The following is a 19,965-nucleotide window of genomic DNA, read 5'->3' as shown; positions in this document are numbered from 1 at the left end:
GCTCTATAAGTGAGGAACTTATAACCTACTTACTTCACCAACATAGATACCATGTATAAGTTTCTTCTAAGTTATATTCTCAAGGTTGTACATAGTGCTCTACCAATAAAAAAACCTCTTGGCCTATATTACTCTTCCCTATACAAGAATCCTTATTCTTCTAATTGATCAAAGACCTTCAATCTCCTAGTTGCAACTTTCATAACATAACCACTAGATAGTAACAATGATTAATATGTGAGATCAATAGCCAAAAGGCGCTGCAAATATTGTACCCTTGAGAAATATTGTATGTAGCCAACATTGCAATGTGTTGAGTAGGCCTCTTAATTGTGAATAATGTAACAAAAAATGGATGTGTTCTATATGTCAACTATGTGTGTGCAACATACAATCCAATTACACTAAAAAAATAATGAATACCTCCAATGACTCACCAATACACTTGTTAGTGTGATCAAACCATCATTCAACAATAAGAACCATGTAAGCATAGTAATCTGGTGTTAAATCATGATTATTTCTTGCAACAATGAAACTTAGGATTTTTCATCATAACATGCTTAACATGGTTATTGTGAGTAATAGTGAGTGAGCACTTAGTGATGATTCTTATTTCAAGATCATCCAATGTATGCATTTCCCTATTCTTTGAAGGATGTGCACTAATCCAACAAGATGTTTCTTTCAATAGAAAACATTGATAAAATAGATGCTCAACATATTGTCACTACATAAATATCCGTAAAAATCATGAGCTTGAAGGCCATAGTTAAATTGAGAACATCGTTGAAGACCATAAACTCATTGAGCATTGAGAAAAAATGCTTGAGGATCGAACTTTACTCTTGTCTCAACAAACATGGTGTTGGTCTTGTATTTAACATCTCTATTCCACACAATCAATATATGCAACACTTATAGCTTCATCAATGCAAATTTTTATAATATCGATCATGGTAAACCATGGACAACCATAACCAACCATGGCCAAGTGTGGTCAATGATTGTTCGATCTCACATTATGACCAAAAGTGTCTCCACTTAGGGTTTATATACCTTGGGTTTATAATATTAGTCCCTTGGTTTTAATAATATTCCATTCGGTTCATAATCCCTTGGGTTTTTAGTATTAATCTGTTGGGTTTCTTGTTCCTTTGGCTTTATAATATCAATCATTTAGGTTTATTATTCCCCAGTCAACCATGGTCCAAAATGGAATTGTGATAAGGGTTGTCTCAATATGAAAATCAGTGATGGTCAATCATGTTTATTTTAGTGTTTATAATATTTATCTTAGGGTTTATATACGTTGGGTTTATAATATTAGTCCCTTGGGTTTAATATTATTCCCTTGGGTTTAATATTATTCCCTTGGGTTCATAATCCCTTGGAGTTTTAGTATCAATCGCTTGGATTTATTATTCCTTTGGATTTATAATATCAATCCCTTGGGTTTATTATTCCCTTAGGTTTAAAGTGTCAATCCTGGTTAATCATTGCCAATCATAGCCAACCATGGTCAACCATGGTTGAATGTCACATTGTGACAAGGATTGTCTCACCATGAAAAAAACCATCTTTATTTTAGTGTTTATAATATTTATATTAGGGTTTACCAATGTTGGGTTTATAATATTAGTCCCTTTGTTTCCAGAAAATGAGTATGCCTATACATACCAATGATTTGTAGCATTACGGTCTCTCTTATTATAGTGGTGGCAAACAAGGAAAGTATTGTTTGAGGTATATGCCCTGGTTTTCTTCTTCATATTGCCTTTGCTAATGTTCTTATTTCTTTCTCTGTGTGTAGGTGTAGGTTGAGTCTATGAGCTCTTCTTATCACTTCCCTCCTTTAATCCACCATAAGAGCACTGAGGTTGGTGTCAGCTAGCACCTTCAGTTGCAGCTACTATTTCTCCCATTGAATAAACCACCTTTAATATGTATTTTTCCTTCATGAAAATGGTCTTCATGGTAATTGGTTTTCCACCTTTTCCATCAAGGCCTAAGCCTTCATGCTTGACCCATGGTGTTGTTACGATGGCAAATTATGATGCCTTATATTCTCTTTCGTTTCCTTTATCCATCACATCTCATCTAGTTTAATACTTTTAGGAAAATTCTCTTTCCATTCTTTTCAAATTCATTTAGTTGCTCTTGAGAATTTTTTATGCAAAGTGAACTTACCAAAGTGGTGTCAATTATGTTGTTGGCTTGGGTATTAGGAATGGAAGGTGTCCTTTCTTCTTAGAGATCTTGGCGAGTGACATGGAGTTTTTCAAGGCCTCCTCCTTCTTTCCTAACTATCGTTGTAGATGTTCCATCATCTGAGTGAGTATACATTCTTTCCAACTATAATTTATATGGCCTTATCAAAATGGCACACAAGCTACACTTTATACGTGTCCCATTCTGCCATGATTATAGTGAGGGAGTCTTGGAACAAATAAAATTACTTCATTATAAATGGAAACAATTTGGTATAGCTCTTAGTGTTTTGCATCATCTCTAGAATCCTCTTGTTGAACATTTATACCTACTCCTTCAAGCGCTTGTTCTCTTCTTGTAGTTAAAAATTGATGGCCCTTAAGTCTTTTGACTTTTCTTTACTTGATTTACTCATGCTAAGCTCTGTAACGTTCTCTATAAAATTCTAGTAGATGTGTCATTGCCAAGGATGCAACTACTCTGATACCTTATACTCTGTAAGAGAGGAAGAAATAACCCACTTACTTCACCAACACAGATACCATGTATAAGTTTCTTCTAAGTTATATTCTCAAGGTTGTTCATAGTGATCTACCGATAAAAAAACCACTAGGCCTATATTCCTCTTTCCCTATACAAGAATCTTTAATCTTCTAATTGATCCAAGACCTTGAATCTCCTAGTTGCAACTTTCATAACAAAACCACTAGATAGTAACAATGATTAATATGTGAGATCAATAGCCAAAAAAGCGCTGCAAACAATATACCCTTGAGAAATATTGTATGTAGCCAACTATGCAATATGTTGAGTATGCCTCTTAATTGTAAATAATGTAATGGAAAATGGATGTGTTCTATTTGTCAACTATGTGTGTGCAACATACAACCCAAGTACACTAAAAAAAATAATGAATACCTCCAATGACTCACCAATACACTTGTTAGTTTGATCAAGCAATCATTCAACAATAAGAACCATGTAAGCATAATAATCTAGTGTTAAATCATGATTATTTCTTGCAATAATGAAACTTAGGATTTTTCATCATAACATGCTTAACATGGTTATTGTGAGTAATAGTGAGTGAGCACTTAGAGATGATTCTTATTTCAAAATCAACCAATGTATGCATTTCCCTTTTCTTTGAAGGATGTGCACTAATCCAATAATATGTTTCTTTCAATACGAAACTTTGATAAAATAGATGCTCAACATATTGTCAATATGTAAATATCAGTAAAAAGCATGAGCTTGAAGACCATAGTTAAATTGAAAACATTGTTGAAGACCATAAACTCATTGAGCATTGAGAAAAAATGCTTGAGGGTCGAAATTTATTCTTGTCTCAACAAACATGGTGTTGGTATTGTATTTAACATCTCTATTCCCCACAATCAATAGATGCAACACCTATAGCTTCATCAATGCACATTTTTATAATATCAATCATGGTAAACCATGGTCAACCATAACCAACCATGGTCAACTGTGGTCAATGATTGTTCGATCTCACATTATCGCCAAAATTGTCTCCACTTAGGGTTTATATACCTTGGGTTTATAATATTAGTCCCTTGGGTTTAATAATATTCCATTCGGTTCATAATCCCTTGGGATTTTAGTATTAATCTGTTGGGTTTCTTGTTCCTTTGGGTTTATAATATCAATCATTTGGGTTTATTATTCCCCAGTCAACCATGGTTTATTATGATGTCAACCATGGTCCAAAATGGAATCATGATAAGGGTTGTCTCAATATGAAAATCAATGATGGTCAATCATGTTTATTTTAGTGTTTATAATATTTATCCTAGGGTTTATATACGTTGGGTTTATAATATTAGTCCCTTGGGTTTAATATTATTCCCTTGGGTTCATAATTCCTTGGAGTTTTAGTATCAATCTCTTGGGTTTATTATTCCTTTTGGTTTATAATATCAATCCCCTGGGTTTATTATTCCCTTAGGTTTATAATATCAATACTAGTTAATCATTGTCAATCATAGCCAACCGTGGTTGAATGTCACATTGTCAAAAGGATTGTATCACCATGAATAAAACCATGTTTATTTTAGTGTTTATAATATTTATATTAGGGTTTACCAATGTTGGGTCTATAATATTAGTCCCTTTGTTTCCAGAAAATGAGTATGCCTCCACATACAAATAATTTGTAGCATTACAGACTCTCTTATTATAGTGGTGGCAAACAAGGAAAGTATTGTTTGAGCTATACGTCCTGGTTTTCTTCTTCATATTTCCTTTGCTAATATTCTTATTTCTTTCTCTGTGTGTAGGTGTAGGTTGAGTCTATGAGCTCTTCTTATCACTTCCCTCCTTTAATCTACCATAGGAGGGCTGAGGTTGGTGTGGGCTAGCACCTTGGTTTGTAACTACTATTTCTCCCATTGAATAAACCACCTTTAATATGTATTTTTCCTTCATGAAAATGGTCTTCATGGTAATTGGTTTCTCACCTTTCCCATCAAGGCCTAAGCCTTCATTCTTGACCCATGGTGTTGTTACGATGGTGAATTAGGATGCCTTATATTCTCTTTCTTTTCCTTTATCCATCACATCTCATCTAGTTTAATAGTTTTAGCGAAATTCTCTTTCCATTCTTTTCAAATTCATATAGTTGCTCTTGAGAATTTTTGTGGAAAGTGAACTTACCAAAGTGGTGTCAATTATGTTGTTGGCTTGGATATTAGGAATGGAGGGTGTCCTTTCTTCTTATAGATCTTGGCGAGTTCCATGGAGTTTTTCAAGGCCTCCTCCTTCTTTGCTAATTGTCATTGTAGATGTTCCATCATCTGAGTGAGTATACATTCTTTCCAACTATAATTTATATGGCCTTATCAAAAAGGCATACAAGCTACACTTTATATGTGTCCCATTATGCCATGATTATAGTGAGGGAGTCTTGGAACAGCTAAAATTACTTCATTATAAATGGAAACAATTTGGTAGAGCTCTTAGTGTTTTAAACCATCTCTAGAATCTTCTTGTTCAACATTTAAACCTACTCCTTCAAGTGCTTGTTCTCTTCTTGAAATCAAAAATTGATGGCCCTTAAGTCTTTTGACTTTTCTTTACTTTCTTTACTCATGCTAAGGTCTGTAATGTTCTCTATAAAATTCTAGTAGACGTGTCATTGCCAAGGATGCAACTACTCTGATACCTTATGCTCTGTAAGTGAGGGACTTATAACCAACTTACTTCACCAACACAGTTTCTTCTAGGTTATATTCTCAAGGTTGTACATAGTGCTCTACTGATAAAAAAACCACTAGGCCTATATTCCTCCTTCCCTATACAAGAATATTTAATCTTCTAATTGATCCAAGACCTTGAATCTCCTAGTTGTAACTTTCATAACATAACCACTAGATAGTAACAATGATTAATATGTGAGATCAATAGTCAAAAAAGCGCTACAAACATTATAGCCCTGAGAAATATTGTATGTAGCCAACTATACAATATGTTGAGTAGGCCTCTTAATTGTGAATAATGTAATGGAAAATGGATGTGTTCTATTTTTCAACTATGTGTGTGCAACATACAACCCAATTACACTAAAAAAAATAATGAATACCTCTAATGACTCACCAATACACTTGTTAGTGTGATCAAACCATCATTTAATAATAAGAACCATGTAAGCATAATAATCTGGTGTTAAATCATGATTATTTCTCGCATCAATGAAACTTAGGAATTTTCATCATAACATGCTTAACATGGTTATTGTGAGTAATAGTGAGTGAGCACTTAGAGATGACTCTTATTTCAAGATCAACCAATGTATGTGTTTCGCTTTTCTTTGAAGGATGTGCACTAATCCAATAAGATGTTTCTTTCAATAGAAAACTTTGATAAAATAGATGCTCAACGTATTGTCACTACGTAAATATCAGTAAAATCATGAGCTTGAAAGCCATAGTTAAATTGAAAACTTCGTTGAAGACCATAAACTCATTGAGCATTGAGAAAAAATGCTTGAGGATCGAACTTTATTCGTCTCAACAAACATGGTGTTGTTCTTGTATTTAACATCTCTATTCCCCACAATCATTAGATGCAACACCTATAGCTTCATCAATGCACATTTTTATAATATCAATCATGGTAAAACATGGTCAACCATAACCAACCATGGTCAACTGTGGTCAATGATTGTTCGATCTCACATTATGACCAAAATTGTCTCCACTTAGGGTTTACATTCCTTGGGTTTATAATATTAGTCCCTTGGGTTTAATAATATTCCATTTGTTTCATAATCCCTTGGGTTTTTAGCGTTAATATGTTGGGTTTCTTGTTCCTTTAGGTTTATAATATCAATCGTTTGGGTTTATTATTCCCCAGTCAACCATGGTTTATTATGATGTCAACCATGGTCCAAAATGGAATTGTGATAATGGTTGTCTCAATATGAAAAGAAATGATGGTCAATCATGTGTATCTTAGTGTTTATAATATTTATCTTAGGGTTTATATACGTTGAGTTTCTAATATTAGTCCCTTGGGTTTAATATTATTCCCTTGGGTTCATAATCCCTTGGAATTTTAGTATCAATCTCTTGGGTTTATTATTCCTTTGGGTTTATAATATCAATTCCTTGGGTTTATTATTCCCTTACGTTTATAATATCAATACTTGTTAGTCATTGTCAATCATAGCCAACCATGGTCAACCATAGTTGAATGTCACATTGTGAGAAGGATTGTCTCACCATGAAAAAAACCATTTTTATTTTAGTGTTTATAATATTTATATTAGGGTTTACCAATGTTGGGTTTATAATATTAGTCCCTTTGTTTCCAGAAAATGAGTATGCCTCCACATACCAATCATTTGTAGCATTATGGTCTATCTTATTATAGTGGTGGCAAACAAGGAAAGTATTGTTTGAGGTATATGTCATGATTTTCTTCTTCATATTGCCTTTCGTAATATTCTTATTGCTTTCTCTGTGTGTAGATGTAGGTTGAGTCTATGAGCTCTTCTTATCACTTCCCTCCTTTAATCTACCATAAGAGGGTTGAGGTTGGTGTGGACTAGCACCTTTAGTTGCAACTACTAATTCTCCCATCGAATAAACCACCTTTAATATGTACTTTTCCTTCATGAAAATGGTCTTCATGGTAATTCGTTTCGCACCTCTTCCATCAAGGTTAAGCCTTCATGCTTGACCCATGGTGTCGTTACAATGGCGAATTAAGATGCCTTGTATTCTATTCCTTTTCCTTTATCCATCACATCTCATCTAGTTTAATAGTTTCAAGGAAATTCTCTTTCCATTCTTTTCAAATTCATATAGTTGCTCTTGAGAATTTTTTTATGGAAAGTGAACCTACCAAAGTGGTGTCAATTATGGTGTTGGCTTGGGTATTAGGAATCGAAGGTGTCCTTTCTTCTTAGAGATCTTGGTGAGTGGCATGGAGTTTTTCAAGGCCTCCTCCTTCTTTCCTAACTATCATTGTAGATGTTCCATCATCTGAGTGAGTATACATTCTTTCCAACTATAATTTATATGGACTTATAAAAAAGGCATACAAGCTACACTTTATACGTGTCACATTCTGCCATGATTATAGTGAGGGAGTCTTGGAACAACTAAAATTACTTCATTATAAATGGAAACAATTTGGTATAGCTTTTAGTGTTTTGTACCATCTCTAGAATCTTCTTGTTGAACATTTATACCTACTCCTTCAAGTGCTTGTTCTCTTCTTGTAGTTAAAATTTGATGGCCCTTAAGTCTTTTGACTTTTCTTTACTTGCTTTACTCATGCTAAGCTATGTAATGTTCTCTATAAAATTCTAGTAGATGTGTCATTGCCAAGGATGCAACTACTCTAATACCTTATGCTCTGTAAGTGAGGGAGTTATAACCCACTTACTTCACCAAAACAGATACCATGTATAAGTTTCTTTTAAGTTATATTCTGAAGGTTGTACATAGTGCTCTACCGATAAGAAAACCACTAGGCTTATATTCCTCATACCCTATACAAGAATATTTAATATTCTAATTGATCCAAGACCTTGAATCTCCTACTTGCAACTTTCATAACATAACCACTAGATAGTAACAATGATTAATATGTGAGATCAATAGCTAAAAAAAGCGCTGCAAACATTACACCCTTGAGACATATTGTATGTACCCAACCATGAAATAGGTTGAGTAGGTCTCTTAATTGTGAATAATGTAACGGAAAATGGATGTGCTCTATTTGTCAACTATGTGTGTGCAACATACAACCCAATTACACTAAATAAAATAATGAATACTGTTGGACACCTAATCCTAAATGGGTTAGTGTGGAAGCTGAATAGACTAAGTAGTCCAAGAGACCTTGGGATGTGAAACCCAACGGTCACATGTTGTACTATAAATGTATATCTCTTGTTAATAAAAAATGTACTCTCTTGATTATCTTTCATATTGTTCTTGCTCCCTTGTGTGTTTAACATGGTATCAGAGCAGGCGATTGCTGGTCTTGCTCCAATTTAAGCCACTAATTTTTGTGGTCATTTTCTGTGAGTTTGTTTTGTCCTCTCTATCTACTGCGCAGTCTTCCTACCTAAATTCAGAAAGCGTTGAGAGAGGAATGGTTTCAGCACTGGAATATTGTCTGAAGAAGTTTCGGTGGAATATTGTCACGCTGTGTTGAACAGTTGATTTGTGCATTGCTCCTGCTTTGTAAGAAACACAGGTATTCTAAATTTGTATGCTGCTCAGGGATTCTGGTCACCAGTTTGGGATTCATATCTAATGCCTCCACGCAGGAACGAGGAACGAGGTTGTTCTTAAATAATTTCTTGAACGCTGCTATCAAAGTCTGAAGTATGTTGAATGCTGCTATACTCTGCTAATATATTGCTCCACCAGGTTTACTCATTAAATGTGTTTGAGAATGCCTTCCTATCACTTTATTCATCATTGAACTTTGTTAATTGAGGTTCATCTGCAGCTACAATAAATAAATTGTTGTCTTCAGAGACGATGCTTGGGTTTCTATAATGTCAATTCAATTGACATTCAAGAGAATATACACTCGTGAATGATTGCTCTAGCCTGGGTCGATAGATTTGAAAACAGATGGTCGTCTGTATCCACCATTTGAGGTGATGCTTGGAGAACAAAATCGAAATGCATGAAAAGGCAGATACTGCCAGTAAGGAAGGACATAAAAAAACACAGATGCTGCGATTGACGAGAACAACAAACCCGCTGGAGTTATCTGTGATGGAGATGTTTGTCACCGTGGTGATTGAAGTTTACACAATAAAGTGATCTGTTTGAGTTGTTCATCATTATAAATTGCTGGTTGTTATATACTATGGTTGGAACACCAACCTTTGGGCATTATTAAACTGTTGTAAAACACTACTTGAAAAATCAGAAGTACACAAAATACCTACAGCCGTATGTATGGGACATGTTTGACAAATTCTTGTTTACTGTAGCTGCTATTCAATTACCTCAATTTCTGAGCTTAGGTAAAGGCGTATTGTGGGGACTCCTTTAGCAGTTCTAAGGTTGTGCTAAGAAAGCACCTCCCACCATTCTTAATCACTAGACAATTATCCAAAGAGGGTTCACACTCTCCCATGCACCTGAATTTTCCCTTACAGCAGTCAAATCTACTTCTGGAACTGATTCGAGACATCTAGACCAAGACTGGAGTGGAGACAAGCATTTCTGGACAGCGCTATATCAGACGACCGGGCATTTGAGGGCTTCATAATGTGGTTCCTGACAAGGGCATCTTCTGGAGCAGCTCGAGGTGACTCTTCCTCTTCCACATGGACAGGTATGCCAGCAATCAAAATCTACTATATAGAGGATGGTGGAGAGAGCCGGTGATAATGAGACCATGCTTTTTAGGCTTTAAATGTGAATGACGAGATCCAACATATCATTTCGAAGTTTAAAGAAATGATGAAGGCCCCCACATCTCAATCTGCACCTGAATATACAATGCTACGCTGGTATATAATGCTCTCCGCGCTGTCCCTGCTGACATCTCATTGAAAACACTGGCCTGGCATCTCATGCAGTTTTAATATGTAATGCTGGTTTTGATTCAAAACGAAATCTCAGAATTCCTATTCTGGTTTGGGCATTTTATCTTCCCAAGGAAACCTAACGCTCCTGTGCACTTGAGCTCTGCCAATTTGCTGACATTAATGATTGCCACCGCTATGCTCCATTGAACCGTTTGCAGCTTGTCCCAACTCAATTACCATATCAGCGCCATTCTGCCAAAACTTCTGCGCTTGGCATCCACTCAACGATAATCAACCTTTTCATTAATCTGCTCAACGACTTGGAATCCGCTCGACTGCAATCAATTGTTTCATTAATGTGACTACAGATTATGTTCATTATTTAATTTCAAAGGCGTTGCCCGCATGTTCGTTTTTGGGTATCACTGAGGATTGCAGATTCATCCTCGTTTTGTACTGAAGATGACAACGCTGTCAATTTTCATACCCTGTTACCGCAGTGGTCACCCAAGATTGGGCCGAGGTCAAGCTAACAACGGTCTTCGAGGGGATTTTCCAATAGGTTGAAGTGGAGCGAGAGCCATGTGCAAAATAGAGCGGGACATCACCACTATTAAAGAGCTTGCAGATGGGAGTCAAATGTTTTCTTTTGGAGCATCTCATTCATCAGGAAACAGGAGGAGAGCAACTGATTTTTTCTCATCACATGTGGAACACATGGCATTAACCAACAGTTCCTTCCCAAGGAGAATGCCCTCTAATTTCAATAGATAGTCCCCAATTCCAATCTCTGCAGTTAAAAAGGAAGGAGGGCGTATTCGGAACAGAAAGCAGGAGAACAATGATGCTGAAAAGGTGCAAAATAATTTTGATTTAGAGAATGTTACTAGAGAAACTGATGATGTAAACCACAGTAAAAGAGATCATCACCTTTCTCTGAGATCATCATCTACATATGCGAGGAGATCTCCAATTTGATCTCTTAATGATGGATCCAATCCAGATATGAATAAATCATCTAACTCATCTCTTGAAGGTGACATTGTTGCTCTCTTTAGGCAAATACAGGCTGAGTCTACTGTTTCAAAAGACAATCCGGGAAATGATAAGAAAAATAGTAACATTTCTTCTAAATCTAAGAAATCCGCAAATTCTGTTTTAAGAGTGTTATGTCAATACCCTAACAAACCTAAGGAGGAAATTGAAGAAGAGCCTAACCAAAAAACATCATTTATGGGAGGCTATGAGAAATTGGTGAAAAACATAGATTCTTCAAGAAAGCAATCAAAAAAGTCCGAAGAAATTGAAGAAGAATCTAATCAAAACATATCATTATTGGGAGGATATGAAAAAATCACTACAATTACTGAAGTATTAGAGTTCATGAAAACTCTTATACAATCTACTGTTGATGACACATTACAAATAAGCAAAGGCTCTCTCTCTGAAATTCAGACATGTCTACAAAATGCACAGGAAAAGATCGATTTTTTGCAGCTTGAATCTCAGCTACAGCAAGAAGAACTAAAACAGAAGAGTCATTCTGAACATGTTTCTGTTCAGAACAATGAAACAGACTCCCATAAACAGCAAGTCAATATTGTTCAAGTTCATTCAGATCCAGTGCCCAATAAAGCAGCAATTGTACATGCAGATGCAGAAACTCAGTCTGCACTTCCCAAGCCCAGCATCAAACCTTGGGAATAACTTGTCCACAACAAGCACAGAACTGATCTTGGATATGACAAGGACTTGTCCTTTCATATTCCAGACTACTCAAAGCCCATTCAGTTTCAGAGCGCTGGATTCATTCATGACAGTTCACCTGCTCCTCATGACAGTTCACCTCTAGCTGTTCCAGATTCTGCCCCTCTTCCACATCAACAACAACAACAACAGATTGTGAAATGCCAACACTGTGACCGAGTTGGCCATCTGAAAGATCGTTGTTTTGATCTTCATCCATGTAAGCATTGTCATAAAACCACCCATTCTTCACACAGATGCTTCAGAAACAAATGTCCTGCAAGAACAAAGATTCATCTTGGATGTATCACTTCTTGGCAATGGGCATCAACAGCCAAGAAGATATGCCAAACACATGTCAGAACTTGTTCTCGAGTATTAAACAGTCTTGCAGTTGAGTTTTCTCCGTCATCTCACCTTGTATCTGACAGGGGGGGAAATGATGGTCATCTACAAGCTTCAAAGTCACATCAAGCGAGCCTGAGCCACAACCTGCCACACCAGTTTCAGAGTTGTAGCCAGAAACAAAGATGCCCGTGAACATGCCTTCATTTGGCAATCTGGGACACTTCCTCTAGCAGAAGACTTCAGCTTCTTGCCAGTTTTGGAAGAGTTCTAGGAACAAAATTGAGAACATTTCCTCTAGCAGAAGACTCCAGCTTCTTGCCAGCTTTGGAAGAGTTCCAGGAATTGCATTAAGCATTCCAGAGTTGTTGGTCATCCTTAAACCATCATAGGTTGAGACTTCCCTTTTCAGGTTGAAGTTCTCCCTTTTATGGAAGGTGAGACCTCCCTTTATTGGTTGAAGGTTTCCCTCTTTAAAACAATAGGATCACTTCCTCTAGCAGAAGACTTTAGTTTTTTGCCAGTTTTGGAAGACTTCTGGGAACTTCACTAAGCGTTCCAGTGTTGGTGGTCATCCTTAAACCACCGCCCTTTATACCAACATTTCATAGAGCACATTCAGCCTAGTGCTGCCATGCATTTTTTGCACATTTTGTATTACAGCTCTCTTCTTGGACTCATACATAACCCTTCGGATTAAGGGGGGAATGTTGGACACCTAATCCTAAATGGGTTAGTGTGGAAGCTGAATAGACTAAGTAGTCCAAGAGACCTTGGGATGTGAAACCCAACGGTCACATGTTGTACTATAAATGTATATCTCTTGTTAATAAAAAATGTACTGTCTTGATTATCTTTCATATTGTTCTTGCTCCCATGTGTGTTTAACAAATACTTCCAATGACTCACCAATCCCCTTGTTAGTGTGATCAAGCCATTGTTCAACAATAAGAACCATGTAAGCATAATAGTCTGGTGTTAAATCATGATTATTTCTCGCATCAATGAAACTTAGGACTTTTCATCATAACATGCTTAACATGGTTATTGTGAGTAATAGTGAGTGAGAACTTAGAGATGATTCTTATTTCAAGATCAACCAATGTATTCATTTCCCTTTTCTTTGAAGGATGTGCACTAATCCAATAATATGTTTCTTTCAGTAGAAAACTTTGATAAAATAGATGCTCAACTTATGAAGACCATAAACTCATTGAGCATTGAGAAAAAATGCTTTAGGATCGAACTTTATTCTTGTCTTAACAAACATGGTGTTGGTATTGTACTTAACATCTCTATTCCCTACAATCAATAGATGCAACACCTATAGCTTCATCAATGCCCATTTTTATAATATCAATCATGGTAAACCATGGTCAACCATAACCAACAATGGTCAACTGTGGTCAATGATTATTCGATCTCACATTATGACCAAAATTGTCTCCACTTAGGGTTTATATACCTTGGGTTTATAATATTAGTCCCTTGGGTTTAATAATATTCCATTCGGTTCATAATCCCTTGGGTTTTTAGTATTAATCTCTTGGGTTTCTTGTTTCTTTGGGTTTATAATATCAATCGTTTGGGTTTATTATTCCCCAGTCAACCACGGTTTATTATGATGTCAACCATGGTCCAAAATGGAATTGTGATAAGGGATGTCTCAATATGAAAATCAATGATGGTCAATCATGTTTATTTTAATGTTTATAATATTTATCTTAGGGTTTATAGACATTGGGTTTATAATATTAGTCCCTTGGGTTTAATATTATTCCCCTGGGTTTAATATTATTCCCTTGGGTGCATAATCCCTTGGAGTTTTAGTATCAATCTCTTGGGTTTATGATTCCTTTGGGTTTATAATATCAATCCATTGGGTTTATTATTCCCTTAGGTTTATAATATCAATCATGGTAAATCATTGTCAATCATAGCCAACCATGGTCAACCATGGTTGAATGTCACATTGTGACAAGGATTGTCTCACCATGAAGAAAACCATGTTTATTTTAGTGTTTATAATATTTATATTAGGGTTTACCAATGTTGGGTTTATAATATTAGTCCCTTTGTTTCCAGAAAATGAGTATGCCTCCACATACCAATAATTTGTAGCATGACGGTCTCTCTTATTATAGTGGTGGCAAACAAGGAAAGTATTGTTTGAGGTATCCGTCCTGGTTTTCTTCTTTATATTGCCTTTGCTAATATTCTTATTTCTTTCTCTGTGTGTAGGTGTAGGTTGAGTCTATGAGATCTTCTTATCACTTCCCTCCTTTAATCTACCATAAGAGGGCTAAGCTTGGTGTGGGCTAGTACCTTCAGTTGCAACTACTATTTCTCCCATTGAATAAACCACCTTTAATATGTATTTTTCCTTCATGAAAATGGTCTTCACGGTAATTTGTTTCGCACCTTTTCCATGAAGGCCTAAACCTTCATGCTTGACCCATGTTGTCATTACAATGGTGAATTAAGATGCCTTATATTCTCTTGCTTTTCCTTTATCCATCACATCTCATCTAGTTTAATAGTTTCAGGGAAATTATCTTTCCACTCTTTTCAAATCCATTTAGTTGCTCTTGAGAATTTTTTATGGAAACTAAACTCACCAAAGTGGTGTCAATTATGTTGTTGGCTTGGGTATTAGGAATGGAAGGTGTCCTATCTTCTTAGAGATCTTGGCGAGTGCCATGGAGTTTTTCAAGGCTTCCTCCTTCTTTTCTAACTATCATTGTAGTTGCTCCATCATCTGAGTGAGTATACATTCTTTCCAACTATAATTTATATGGCCTTATCAAAAAGGCATACAAGCTACACTTTATATGTGTCCCATTCTACCATGATTATAGTGAGGGAGTCTTGGAACAACTAAAATTACTTCATTATAACTGGAAACAATTTGGTAGAGCTCTAAGTGTTTTGCACCATCTCTAGAATCTTCTTCTTGAACATTTATACCTACTCCTTCAAGTGCTTGTTCTCTTTTTGAAGTAAAAAATTGATGGCCCTTAAGTCTTTTGACTTTTCTTTACTTGCTTTACTCATGCTAGGCTCCGTAATGCTCTCTATAAAATTCTAGTAGATGTGTCATTGTGAAGGATGCAACTACTCTAATACCTTCTGCTCTATAAGTGAGGGACTTATAACCCACTTACATTACCAATACAGATACCATGTATAAGTTTCTTCTAGGTTATATTCTCAAGGTTGTACATAGTGCTCTACCGATAAAAAACCACTAGGCCTATATTCCTCTTTCTCGATACAAGAATCTTTAATCTTCTAATTGATCCAAGACCTTGAATTTCCTAGTTGCAACTTTCATAACATAACCACTAGATAGTAACAACGATTAATATGTGAGATCAATAGCCAAAAAAGGGCTGCAAACATTTTACCCTTGAGAAATATTGTATGTAGCCAACTATACAATATGATGAGTAGGCCTCTTAATTGTGAATAATGTAATGGAAAATGGATGTGTTCTATTTGTCAACTATGTGTGTGCAACATACAACCCAATTACACTAAAAAAAGTAATGAATACCTCCAATGACTCACGAATCCCCTTGTTAGTGTGATCAAGCCATTGTTCAACAATAAGAACCACGTAAGCATAATAGTCTGGTTTTATATCATGATTATTTTTCGCATCAATGAAACTTAGGATTTTTCATCATAACATGCTTAACATGGTTATTGTGAGTAATAGTGAGTGAGAACTTAGAGATGATTCTTCTTTCAAGATCAACCAATGTATGCATTTCCCTTTTCTTTGAAGGATGTGCACTAATCCAATAATAGGTTTCTTTCAATAGAAAACTTTGATAAAATAGATGCTCAACATATTGTCACTATGTAAATATTAATAAAAATCATGAGCTTGAATGCCATAGTTAAAGTGAAAACATCGTTGAATACCATAAACTCATTGAGCATTGAGAAAAAATGCTTGAGAATAGAATTTTATTCTTGTCTCAACAAACATGGTGTTGGTCTTGTATTTAATATCTATATTCCCCACCAATCAATAAATGCAACACCTATAGCCTCATCAATGCACATTTTTACAATATCAATCATGGTAAACCATGGTCAACGATAACCAACCATGGTCAACTGTGGTCAATGATTGTTTGATCTCAGATTATGACCAAAATTCTCTACTTAGGTTTTATATACCTTGGGTTTATAATATTAGTCCCTTGGGTTTAATAATATTCCATTCGGTTCATAATCCCTTGGGTTTTTAGTATTAATCTGTTGGGTTTCCTGTTCCTTTGGGTTTATAATATCAAACGTTTGGGTTTATTATTCCCCAGTCAACCATGGTTTATTATTCCCTTAGGTTCATAATCCCTTGGAGATTTAGTATCAATCTCTTGGGTTTTTTACTCCTTTGGGTTTATAATATCAACCCCTTGGGTTTATTATTTCCTTAGGTTTATAATATCAATCCTGGTTGATCATTGTCAATCATAGCCAACCATGGTCAACCATGGTTGAATGTCAGATTGTGACAAGGATTGTCTCACCATGAAAAAAACCATGTTTATTTTAGTGTTTATAATATTTATATTAGGGTTTACCAATGTTGGGTTTATAATATTAGTCCCTTTGTTTCTAGAAAATGAGTATGCCTCCACATACCAATAATTTGTAGCATTACGGTCTATCTTATTATAGTGGTGGCAAACAAGGAAAGTATTGTTTGAGGTATACGTCCTGGTTTTCTTCTTCATATTGCCTTTGCTAATATTCTTATTTCTTTCTCTGTGTGTAGGTGTAGGTTGCGTCTATGAGCTCTTCTTATCACTTCCCTCCTTTTATCTACCATAAGATGGCTGAGGTTGGTGTGGGCTAGCACCTTCAGTTGCAACTAATCTTTCTCCCATTGAATAAACCACCTTTAGTATGCATTTTTCCTTCATGAAAATGGTCTTCATGTTAATTGGTTTCACACATTTTCCATCAAGGCCTAAGCCTTCATGCTTGACCCATGGTGTCGTTATGATGGCGAATTATGGTGCCTTACATTCTCTTGGTTTTCCTTTATCCATCACATCTCATCTAGTTTAATAGTTTCAGGGAAATTATATTTCCATGCTTTTCAAATTCATTTAGTTTCTCTTGAGAAGTTTTTAAGGAAAGTGAACTTACCAAAGTGGTGTCAATCATGCTGTTGGCTTGGTTATTAGGAATGGAAGGTGTCCTTTCTTCCTAGAGATCTTGGCCAGTGCCATGGAGTTTTTCAAGGCCTCCTCCTTCTTTACTAACTATCATTGTAGATGTTCCATCATCTAAGTGAGTATATATTATTTCCAGCGATAATTTATATGACCTTATCAAAAAGGCATAAAAGCAACAATTATACGTGTCCCATTCTGCCATGATTATACTGAGGGAGTCTTCAAACAACTAAATTTTCTTCATTATAAATGGAAACAATTTGGTAGAGCTCTTAGTGTTTTGATCCATCTCTAGAATCGTCTTGTTGAACATTTATACCTACTCCTTCAAGTGCTTTTTCTCTTCTTGAAGTTAAAAATTGATGGCCCTTAAGTCTTTTGACTTTTCTTTACTTTCTTTACTCATGCTAAGGTCTGTAATGTTCTCTATAAAATTCTAGTAGATGTGTCATTGCCAAGGATGAAGCTACTCTGATACCTTATGCTCTGTAAGTTAGAGACTTATAACCCATTTACTTCACCAACACAGATACCATGTATAAGGTTCTTCTAAGTTATATTATGAAGGATGTACATAGTGCTCTATCGATAAAAGAACCACTAGGCCTATATTCCTCTTTCCCTATACAAGAATCTTTAATCTTCTAATTGATCCAAGACCTTGAATCTCTTAATTGCAACTTGCATAACACAACCACTAGATAGTAACAATGATTAATATGTGAGATCAATAGCCAAAAAAGCTTTGCAAACATTATACCCTTGAGAAATATTGTATGTAGCCAACTATGCAATATGTTAAGTAGGCCTCTTAATTGTGAATAATTTAATGAAAAATGGATGTTTTCTATTTGTCAACTATGTCTATGCAACGTACAACCAAATTACATTAAAAAATAATAATGAATACCTCCAATGACTCACCAATACACTTGTTGGTGTGATAAAACCATCATTCAATAATAAGAACCATGTAAGCATAATAATCTGGTGTTAAATCATGATTATTTCTTGTAACAATGAAACTTAGGATTTTTCATCATAACATGTTTAACATGGTTATTGTGAGTAATAATGAGTGAGTACCTAGAGATGATTCTTATTGCGAGATCAACCAATGTATGCATTTCCCTTTTCATTGAAGGATGTGCACTAATCCAATAATAGGTTTCTTTCAATAGAAAACTTTGATAAAATAGATGCTCAACATATTGTCACTATGTAAATATCAGTAAAAATCATGAGCTTGAAGGCCATAGTTAAATTGAAAACATCGTTGAAGACCATAAACTCATTGAGCATTGAGAAAAAATGCTTAAGGGTCAAACTTTATTCTTGTCTCAACAAACATGTTGTTGGTATTGTATTTAACATCTCTATTCCCCACAATCAATAGATGCAACATCTATAACTTCATCAATGCACATTTTTATAAATGAGTCTAATTTTTGTTAGAGAAATAATCCACAACTTTGTTGGTTGCATCCTATGAAGAAGGAATGTTCTCATCCTAGAATTTTATTTCTTATTCTACCTGTAATTGCTTCTTCATTCTTTGAACATGAAAGTAATCTCACACCACTATGAAGTCAACCCTTTTAGAGGTAAAGCAACCAAACAAAAACAAATCTTATTCACTCAAGGAATTTGACTAGACCAAAATTCAATGTTGTACTTTTTAATTTCTCTGTATGGTTTGTAGGAGTGTGGAAAAATTTTAGATAGATATTAAGATTGATCCAACAATTAAGGTAACCATCCAACATACAATTTAAATGGTCAATAACTTAGTAAAGCAACGAGAAGGTGATTTAAATGCTCAACAAACTATGGGAACTTCCAACCAAAAAAATAAAACACCCAACAATAAAATGGAATGCCTAACAATTAATTGATATGCAAAGAGAGAGAGAATGTCGTATGATTGTTATATGGCCAAATGGGAAAACCAACTTTGAATGGGGATGAATTAATTTATTGTAGCAGTCTGTAGCTACATTATTTCCCTAGTTCTATTCCTCTTCCTCTTTTGGCCAAATCTCCCATTGAAAATGAAGGAAAACAAAGAAATAAGGAAAAATTGAGAGTAGAGAGAAGACAAATACCTATGACCCTTAATATCCCATTCCTTAGTTTTCTTTCCTGTTTTATTTATTTTTTCTTTTCATTAATTTCTTTTTCACTCTCCGAATTTTACTTATTCAACATTTACATTTTCTTTATTTTCCAATATTTACTTAACTTTTATTAATTACTTAATTGCATTTTAAGTATTGAGTTATATGCTAAATTAGTTCTGATAATAAAGTGAAAAATTATATATATAACTTTTGAACGAGTTAAAAACGAAGAAGAAGAAAAAAAAAACTTTACATAACACAAATTTTAAAAAAGAAAAGAATAAACTAAAAAACCATTAAAACAAATTTTTAAACC

At 35.1% G+C, this 19,965-nt stretch overlaps 1 protein-coding gene and 1 pseudogene across 1 annotated transcript in view; one reads left to right on the top strand and one right to left on the bottom strand.

The window, feature by feature from the left end:
- Positions 1 to 19,965, bottom strand: part of LOC149144044 (heavy metal-associated isoprenylated plant protein 20-like) — a 277,567-nt gene that overhangs the window by 254,536 nt on the left and 3,066 nt on the right. The window lies entirely within an intron of this gene.
- LOC149144045 (uncharacterized) lies at positions 10,703 to 14,578 on the top strand (annotated as a pseudogene).

The sequence above is a fragment of the Pinus tabuliformis genome, chromosome X, assembly GCF_031772625.1.
Source record: "Pinus tabuliformis cultivar Carrire ecotype Pingquan chromosome X, CPIR1, whole genome shotgun sequence".
NCBI classification, from domain to species: domain Eukaryota; kingdom Viridiplantae; phylum Streptophyta; class Pinopsida; order Pinales; family Pinaceae; genus Pinus; species Pinus tabuliformis.
This window is presented reverse-complemented; position numbering and strand designations above follow the sequence as displayed.